We start from the raw sequence: 9,720 nt of genomic DNA, 5'->3' as shown, positions 1-9,720 counted from the left end.
ATTTTAACATAAAAACATATATGTTCTGAAAAAAAGATTAATAGTGTATTAGTTTTTAAAACAAAACTATGACTTTGTAATATAACCTTGGTATGGTTTCATTTTTTGGTTCGATTCATATGGAACGCTTTATTTCGTGTTCTCAAATTTGAACTTGTTCATTGGGCTTTGATTTTTTCCCGTGAGGAATTACGTCGCCCATAGAACCATTTCGGAAAGGCCCACAAATCATATAGTGCGGTGAATAGACGGAGCAATTTTTCGGGATCAAATTCAGCCGTTTTGACCCTCAAACGTACTGTAGAAAGTTACGGGTAGTAAAAAAGGATTCCAATCGGATTTTCAGGGTGTTTTTGATGCTTTCTTAACGCCATTAACCTTGATCCACTATTTCACTGGAAATAAAACAGTCACAAAATCATGTGAGCCCCACGCCCTTACACTTGGATTGGCTGAAACAAAGGATATATGGAAACGTGAGTGTATTAACGGGGGCGATCATACCAGCACTAATGCACCGGATCCCATCAGAACTCCGCAGTTAAGCGTGCTCGGGCGAGAGTAGTACTAGGATGGGTGACCTCTCGGGAAGTCCCAGTGTTGCACCCCATTTTATTTTTTTTAATTTATTTCTTCGGCCTAAAACGAGTCTAAACTTGGAAACCTCATAACTTTTGAACCGTGAGGAACTACATCGCCCATAGCACCATTTCAGAAACCAGAAACCATAAAGGGCTGGGAATAGACAAGGCATTTTTTCGGGCCCAAATTCAGCCGTTTTGACCCTCAAACGGGCTGCAGAAAGTTATGGGACGTTAAAAAGGATCCCAATCGGATTTTCAGGGTGTTTTTGATGCTTTCTTAACGCCATTAACCTCGATGCACTATTTCGCTGGAAAAAATAGTTAGAAAATCATGTGGGTCCCACGGCCTTACACTTGGATAGGCCGAAACAAAAGATATATGGAAACGCGAGTGATGTACTAACGGGTGCGATCATACCAGCACTTATGCACCATATCCCATCAGAACTCCGCAGTTAAGCGTGCTTGGGCGAGAGTAGTACTAGGATGGGTGATCCCCCGAGAAGTCCTCGTGTTGCACACCTTTTTATTTTTTATTTTTATTTTTCGGCCTAAAACGAGTCTAAATTTGGAAACCTCATAACTTTTGAACCGTGAGGAACTACGTCGCCCATAGCACCATTTCGGAAAGGCCCAGAAACCATAAAGGGCGGTGAATAGACGGGGCAATTTTCCGGACCCTAATTCAGCTGTTTTGACCCTCAAACGGGCTGTAGAAAGTTACGGGACGTAAAAAAAGATCCCAATCGGATTTTCAGAATGTTTTTGATGCTTTCTTAACGCCATTAACCTCTATGCACTATTTCGCTGGAAAAAAACAGTCAAAAAATCACGTGGCCCCCCGGCCTTACACTTGGATTGCCCGAAACAAATGATATATTGAAACGCGAGTGATGTATTAACGGGTGCGATCATACCATCACTAATGCACCGGATGTGAGAATTAGTGATTTATGAGATGGTTTATGTGATAAGATCAAAGAGATTAAGGAGTTTGAGTAAAAATAAGAAAGAGAGAGAGAGTATTGCAAATGAGAGAATATGAAGAAGGAATCTCTTATTCCATATTTCCTTTTTGGTTCTTACATGAATTACATAAATAGATAAAAGAGTTGACAATGAGACAATAGGAAACTATAAACAATTTGGACCAGATCTGAGAATGTCACTCTCAACTATGTAGAAAGGGACAGCTCCCATCTCTCTTCATTCCTTAAGAGCACATGTGACCTTTGTTTGTCACACAGCCTCCAACGGCTCATTCTCCTCCACAGCCTGGTCTCCACTTGTTTGAAACCCTCCAGATCACAAGGAGACTGATGGCAAGACATTTAAATCCAACACAATCCTTGCTTGACTTCCACGACACTCTTTGTATGGATTAGGTCATCTTGCAAGTATGAACTCAATCTCTCTCATCTTGTTTCCTAAGTTCTGGCTCCTCTTTATGTATTTACTCTAGATCTTTATTGCTTCATCTTCACACTCCCCCCTCAAGCTTGACCATAGGGACTGGTCAAGCTTGGAAACCATGAAGCATTCCCTCATTAAAACCTTTAGCTTGGAAAAACCTCATGGGATAAAAACCAAGCCAAGGAAAAAGAGTAGAACACTTCATGGCTAAGAGGATCAGTGTGATGAAAGATCTACGAGTCCTAACTTGGAATGTATGAACTCGCACCTTGGTGCTTGCAGCCTTGGTGAAGATGTCAACCAGTTGATCCTCACTTCTTGTGTAGCAAGGTAAGATGATCCTTTGTTCCACTGCTTGCCTAACCTTATGACAATCCACCTCAATGTGTTTAGTCCTCTCATGGAACACACTGTTGGAAGCAATGTGTATGGCAGCTTGATTATCACAATGCATGGTGATTGGAGTTGATGTCTCTATACCCAAGTCTTGAAGTAGGTTTCTGATCCAGATTAACTCACTAGTGAGCTTCCTCATTGCCCTATATTCAGCTTCAGCACTTGAGCATGACACTATCTTCTGTTTCTTGCTCTTCCAAGTGACAAGTTTGCCTCCAATGAATGTACAATAGCCTGTGGTGGATCTCCTATCGACTCTGTCTCCTGCCCAATCAGCATCACAATATCCAACTACCTTTGTGCTTTTGTTGCATCCCATCCATACTCCTTGCCCTGGCGCCTCTCTTAGATATCTTAGGATCCTTTCAACCATGTTCCAATGGTGTATCTTGGGAGCTTGCATGTGCTGGCTTACTTGGTTAACTGCAAAGCATACATCAGGCCTGGTGATGGTCAGGTATATCAACTTTCCCACCATTCTCCTATAGTGTTTCACATCAGTATAGGGCTTGACTTCAATCTCCCCCTCACGCAGCACCTTATACCCATCTTCTAGTGGAGTCTTGGCTGCTCTTCCTCCTAGATCACCTGCCTCATTCAGAAGATCAAGTGTGTACTTTCTTTGGGATAAGAATAGCCCATCCTTGGATCGGCACATCTCAATCCCTAGAAAGTACTTTAACTCTCCCAAGTCTTTGATATCAAAAGATGATCTAAGGAAAGCTTTAGTTAAGAGTATACCTTCTTTGTCACTCCCGGTAATGATGATATCATCAACATATACTAAGATCACAACAATCCCTTGCTTGCTGGTGAGTGTAAAGAGAGTATGATCTGCCTCAGATTTCACAAAGCCCCTTCCATTGAGTGTGGTGCTGAGCTTGTGGTACCATGCTCTAGGTGATTGTTTCAATCCATAGATAGCCTTCTTGAGTCTAAGAACATTTTCAGGTTTCACTAGGTGTTCCAGGCCAGGAGGTGGCCTCATGTAGACCTCATCTTCTAGTTCTCCTTGTAGGAAAGCATTCTTCACATCCATTTGCCATAGATCCCACTCTAGGTTGACAGCCAAGGATAAGATTATCCTTATGGTGTGAAGTTTAGCAACTGGTGCAAAGGTATCTAGATAATCCTCTCCATATGTTTGAGTGAAGCCTCTTGCTACTAGCCTTGTCTTGCGCCTCTCTACTGTCCCATCAGCATTGTACTTGATGGTGAAGATCCAGCGGCTTGTTACAGCTCTCTTGCCTTTAGGTAGTTCAGCTTCATACCATGTATCATTGATGATCATGGCATTAGTCTCACTGCCCACTGATTCTTTCCATTCGTCATGCTCCATAGCTTCCTCATAAGACCTTGGAATGTATTCCTGATCCAACTCTCCAATAAACACCACATGTTCTTGGGGATAATGAGCTAGAGAGCACACTCCTTGTATGGGATGAGCCACAGCTTGAGCATTGAAGTAGACCCTATTGTTCTTCCATTTTAGATCAACCGGCTTTCTGATCCTGGAACTTCTTCTTGGAGCCGGCTGTGAACTACTTTCCTCAGTTGCAGCTTGATTAATATTAGGCTGCGGCTGGCTTGCAATCACTACTGGCTCCTTTTGAGTCACGTGATGATCCTGCTCCTCTTGTGTATGATGCTCAGCTTGATCATGACTTGTTGAATCCTCTTGATAGTGTTCAGCTTGATTGTCCCCCTCAGGATCAAGGTGAGGAATATCAATCACATCAGTATCAACCTCAGTAGATGGCGTGGATTGAGTGGCCTCAGGTGTAGTGGCTCCTTGATCTTGGTGTATACTGATTTCAAGTCTTTCCATTACTCTCCTTAGGTTGTTAGCTCTATCCGAGGCTGAGTAGGACAGGTTCTCTACCTCTTCCCAACTCTTTCCATCATAGTAGCCTCTAGATTCCACAAATTTCACATCTCTTGAGATTAAGACCCTCCTGGTCTCTGGTACATAACACTTATAGCCCTTCTGGTGGGGAGAGTATCCAATAAAGATTGCCTTTATGCTCTTAGCTGACAACTTATCTCTTTGTTCTCCTGGTATCAAAACAAAACAAAGTCACCCAAACACACGCATATGATCTATAGATGATTGTTTTTGTTAAGTACCTCATAAGGAGATTGATCTTGAAGGACTTTTGTGGGGATCCTATTGATTAGATAGCATGCTGTTAGGACTGCATCTCCCCAAAAACGTTTGGGCACACTTGTGTGGAACATCATACTCCTTGCCACCTCCATGAGATGTCTATTCTTTCTCTCAGCTACACCATTTTGTTGTGGAGTATATGGGCAGCTAGTTTGGTGGATCATCCCATGTTTGGCTAAGTGTTGTTTGAAAGCATTGCTTGTGTATTCTCCTCCATTATCTGATCTCAAAATCTTAATCTTGGCATTAAAGTGATTAGATACATGGTTTTAAAAATTTGTGAAAGCTTCTAAGACCCTATCTTTAGATTGTAATAATGTGATCCATGTATACTTTGATTTCACATCTATAAAGGTCACAAAATACTTATGATGTTCTCTAGATATGCATGGAGTTGTCCATACATCAGAGTGGATTAAGTCAAAACAATTTTCATAAATAGTACTTGATCTAGGGAACACACTCTTGCAATGTTTGCCTAGGATACAAGCCTCACAATCACTTTTAAAGGAAATACTAGGAAGCATGATGTTCAAAGCACGAGAATGGGGATGTCCTAATCTAGCATGCCATAATACATCTTTAGGTAAAGTAGAAATGGAATTTAGAGCATAAGATAAATCGGCTGAGAGCTTAGTGTCTTCAAGTAAGTACAAGTCTCCCTTGGTTACACCTTTGCCAAGCAACCTACTAGTTTCAATATCCTGAAAGTAGACATCATTAAGAGTGAAAGTAACACTACAATTCAAGTCATTAGTGGCTCTTTTAACTGATAACAAGTTAGAGGTAAAACTAGGCATGTAGAAAGCTTTAGAATCTTTATCAAATAGCCTAAGATCACCTACACCTTTGATTGGTACTTTCTCTCCATTAGCTATCATAACATTTCCTAGGGCAGGAACAACAATATTTTAATTAAGCTAAGACCACTAATCATGTGATGACTTGCCCCTGAATCTATAACCAATGGTTTTGTAATTTTGGGTTCAGTTAAAGCATTCAGCAAGATACCACAAGTGGAGGCATGTAAAGAGGTACCAAGTGTGTTACCAGAGTTGTCTTTGAGGAGTTTGATGAGAGCCTCAATGTCAGAGCGCCTGATGACTTCATCTTGATTGTTCCTCAAGGTCAGGTTGCCAGTAGAAGCCATTGCTTTGCCTTCACCACCTGCTGGAGCTTGGCGCATGCTTGCTGGAGTAGATGGCTCTCCCATGTCACCAGAGAAGCTGGCTCTTGTATCGTTGTAGTTGGCTCTGAACTTCTGTGGCTTGAGGTGAGGATGGAGGATCCAGCACTTGTCCTTTCCATGGCCTCTCTTCTTGCAATGATCGCATGTCCACACCTTCTTGTCTTCAGTCTTGTAGGTACCTTTATTTGCAACTCCTTCAGCTTGGTTGCAAGTACCAAGTCTCGCTTGCCTCCAAAGAGCCCCACTGATCCTTGTTCTTTTTAATCCGAGCACACACTTCTTCAAGGGGTGGGAGTTCCTTGTCTCTTAGGATATGCTTGATGAGGTCATTGTATCCAGGTTGAGAGTAGAGAGAAGAGCAAACACCTTGTCTTGTTCTCTCCTTTCATTCAACACATCTGGATCAATGGTTGCTGCCTTAGCATCTCTAGCTCAGCCCACAGGGATCTAAACTTCCCAAAGTGTTTATCAAAGTCATTGTCCTCTTGACTTAGAGTATTGATAGCCCTCTTGACCTCAAACACCCTACTGATGTGGACTGGTTTCCATAGACCTTCTTGAGTGTATCCCATAGGTCTTTGGAGGTTTCACAGTAGCCATAAGCTTCCTGGAGTGGAGCATCAAGACTGGACTGAAGAATAGACAGCACCATGAGGTCCTCTTGATTCTTCTTCTTGTCGCCAGCTTCACTCACCACCACTTCTCTACCATCCTCTCCTAAGGTTGTTTTCTTTGGGTTCTTGCCTTCTTCAACAATATCCCAGTAGCCTCTGCCACCAAGAGCTGTCTTAGCAAGTCTTGCCCACAACAGGTACTTAGCTCCCTTAAGGGTAGCTGGAATCACAAACATTTTGAATTTTCTCCAGAATCCATCAAGAACAAACTCAAGAACAGTTCAAGAATGGTGAGAGAAAATAGAAAATAATTTTGTAAGAAATAATCAGAGTAAAGGTTGCGGAAGTAATAGGTTCAAGAGCTTAATTGCTCTGATACCATGTGAGAATTAGTGATTTATGAGATGGTTTTGCGATAAGATCAAAGAGATTAAGAAGTTTGAGTAAAAAATAAGAAAGAGAGAGAGAGTATTGCAAATGAGAGAATATGAAGAAGGAATCTCTTATTCCATTTTCCTTTTTGGTTCTTACATGAATTACATAAAATAGATAAAAGAGTTGACAATGAGACAATAGGAAACTATAAGCAATTTGGACCAGATCTGAGAATGTCACTCTCAACTATGTAGAAAGGGACAGCTCCCATCTCTCTTCATTCCTTAAGAGCACATGTGACCTTTGTTTGTCACACAGCCTCCAACGGCTTATTCTCCTCCACAGCCGGTCTCACTTGTTTGAAACCCTCCAATCACAAGGAGACTGATGGCAAGACATTTAATCCAACACAATCCTGCTTGACTTCCAAGACACTCTTTGTATGGATAGGTCATCTTGCAAGTATGAACTCAATCTCTCTCATCTTGTTTCCTAAGTTCTGGCTTCTCTTTATGTCTTTACTCTAGATCTTTATTGCTTTATCTTCACACCGGATCCCATCAGAATTCCGCAGTCAAGCGTGCTTGGGCGAGACTAATACTAGGATGGGTGACCTCCCGTGAAGTCCTCGCGTTGGACCCCTTTTTTCGGCCTAAAACGAGTCTAAACGTGGAAACCTCATAACTTTTGAACCGTGAGGAACTATGTCGTCCATAGCACCATTTCGGAAAGGCCCAGAAACCATATAGGGCGGTGAATAGACGGGGCAATTTTCTGGGCCCAAATTCAGCCGTTTTGATCCTCAAACGGGCTGCAGAAAGTTACGGGACGTAAAAAAGGATTCCAATCGGATTTTCAGGGTGTTTTGATGCTTTCTTAACGCCATTAACCTCGATGCACTATTTTGCTGAAAACAAAAATGGTCAGAAAATCATGTGGGCCCCACGGCCTTACACTTGGATTGGCCGAAACAAAGGATATAAGGAAACGCGAGTGATGTACTAGCGGGTGCGATCATACCAGCACTAATGCACCGGATCCCATCAGAACTCCGCAGTCAAGCGTGCTTGGGCGAGAGTAGTACTAGGATGGGTGACCTCCCGGGAAGTCCTCGTGTTGCACCCCTTTTTAATTATTTTTATTTTTTTTCGGCCTCAAAAGAGTCTAAACTTGGAAACCTCATAATTTTTGAATCGTGAGGAACTACTCCGCCCATAGCACCATTTCGGAAAGGCCCGGAAACCATAAAGGGTTGGGTATAGACGGGGCATTTTTCCGGGCCCAAATTCAGCCGTTTTGACCCTCAAACGGGCTGCAGAAAGTTATGGGACGTTAAAAAGTATCCCAATCGGATTTTCAGGGTGTTTTTGATGCTTTCTTAACACCAGTAACCTCGATGCACTATTTCGCTTGAAAAAAATAGTCAGAAAATCATGTGGGCCCCACGGCCTTACACTTGGATTGGCCGAAACAAAAGATATATGGAAACGCGGATGATGTACTAACGGGTGCGATCATACTAGCACTTATGCACCGGATCCCATCAGAACTCCCCAGCTAAGCGTGCTCGGGCGAGAGTAGTACTAGGATGGGTGACCTCCCGGGAAGTCCTCGTGTTGCACCCCTTTTTATTTTTTATTTTTATTTTTCGGCCTAAAACGAGTATAAACTTGGAAACCTCATAACTTTAGAACCGTGAGGAACTACGTCGCCCATAGCACCATTTCGGAAAGGCCCAAAACCAATAAAGGGCGGTGAATAGGCGGGGCAATTTTCCGGGCCCTAATTCAGCTGTTTGACCCTCAAACGGGCTGCAGAAAGTTACAGGACATAGAAAAGGATCCCAATCGGATTTTCAGGGTGTTTTTGATGCTTACTTAACGCCATTAACCTCGATGCACTATTTCGTTGGAAAAAAATAGTCAGAAAATCACGTGGCCCCCCCAGCCTGGCCTTACACTTGGACTGCCCGAAACAAATGATATATGGAAACGAGAGTGATGTATTAACGGGTGCGATCATACCAGCACTAATGCACCGGATCCCATCAGAACTCCGCAGTTAAGCGTGCTTGGGCGAGAGTAATACTAGGATGGGTGACCTCCCATGAAGTCTTCGCGTTGCACCCCTTTTTATTTTATTTTTTTATTTTTCGGCCAAAAACGAGTCTAAACTTGGAAACCTCATAATTTTTGAACCGTGAGGAACTACGTCAACCATAGCACCATTTCAGAAAGGCCCAGAAATCATAAAAGGGAGGGGAATAGGCGGGAAAGTTTTGGCGGGCAAAAATTTCTCAGCCGTTTTGACCTTCAAACGAGGGCTGCCGAAGAGCAGCAACTTACGGGACGTTTAAAAAAGGATTCCATCGGATTTCAGGGGGTTTTGATGCTTTCTTAACGCCATAACCTCGATCACTATTTCGCTGAAAAAAAACAGAAAGAAAATCATGTGGGCCCCACGGCCTTACACTTGAATTGGCCAAAACATAGGATATATGGAAACACGAGTGATGTACTAACGGGTGCGATCATACCAGCACTAATGCATCAGATCCCATCAGAATTCTGCAGGTTAGCGTGCTTGGGCGAGAGTAGTACTAGGATGGGTGACCTCCCGGGAAGTCCTCGTGTTGCACCCCTTTTCATTTTATTTTATTGTTTTTCGGCCTAAAACATGTCTAAACCTGGAAACTTCCTAAGGAGAACGAGCTAAACAGTACTAAATAAAGTCAGAATTTTTGGAAACAGAACTTAGTAATGCCGCTGAACGGTGTGAGCAACAACGTAACCAATAGCACCATTTCAGAAAGATGGCCCAAAAACCATAAAGGGCAGTGACTCGACGGGGGGTATTTTCGGGCCACATTCAGCCGTTTTGAAACCTCAAAGTGGCTCGCAGAAGTTACAGGACGAAAAAGGATCCAATCGAATTTTCTGGTTGTTTTTGATGCTTTCTTAACGCCATAACCTCGATGCACTA

The 9,720-nt window shown here is 42.7% G+C and overlaps 6 non-coding genes across 6 annotated transcripts; all 6 read left to right on the top strand.

Moving 5' to 3' along the window:
• The first annotated feature begins 490 nt into the window (after positions 1 to 490).
• LOC125586446 lies at positions 491 to 609 on the top strand. The gene has a single exon (XR_007322974.1). It is a non-coding gene; the product is annotated as a 5S ribosomal RNA (ribosomal RNA).
• Positions 610 to 988: 379 nt separating this feature from the next.
• LOC125586466 lies at positions 989 to 1,107 on the top strand. Its single transcript, XR_007322994.1, has one exon. It is a non-coding gene; the product is annotated as a 5S ribosomal RNA (ribosomal RNA).
• Positions 1,108 to 7,744: 6,637 nt separating this feature from the next.
• LOC125586818 lies at positions 7,745 to 7,863 on the top strand. Its single transcript, XR_007323346.1, has one exon. It is a non-coding gene; the product is annotated as a 5S ribosomal RNA (ribosomal RNA).
• Positions 7,864 to 8,244: 381 nt separating this feature from the next.
• Positions 8,245 to 8,363, top strand: LOC125586452. Its single transcript, XR_007322979.1, has one exon. It is a non-coding gene; the product is annotated as a 5S ribosomal RNA (ribosomal RNA).
• A 385-nt stretch (positions 8,364 to 8,748) lies between these two features.
• On the top strand, positions 8,749 to 8,867 carry LOC125586455. The gene has a single exon (XR_007322982.1). It is a non-coding gene; the product is annotated as a 5S ribosomal RNA (ribosomal RNA).
• A 393-nt stretch (positions 8,868 to 9,260) lies between these two features.
• On the top strand, positions 9,261 to 9,379 carry LOC125586462. Its single transcript, XR_007322989.1, has one exon. It is a non-coding gene; the product is annotated as a 5S ribosomal RNA (ribosomal RNA).
• The last annotated feature ends 341 nt before the right edge of the window (positions 9,380 to 9,720 follow it).

The sequence above is a fragment of the Brassica napus genome, chromosome C4, assembly GCF_020379485.1.
Source record: "Brassica napus cultivar Da-Ae chromosome C4, Da-Ae, whole genome shotgun sequence".
In the NCBI taxonomy this organism is placed as follows: domain Eukaryota; kingdom Viridiplantae; phylum Streptophyta; class Magnoliopsida; order Brassicales; family Brassicaceae; genus Brassica; species Brassica napus.
This window is presented reverse-complemented; position numbering and strand designations above follow the sequence as displayed.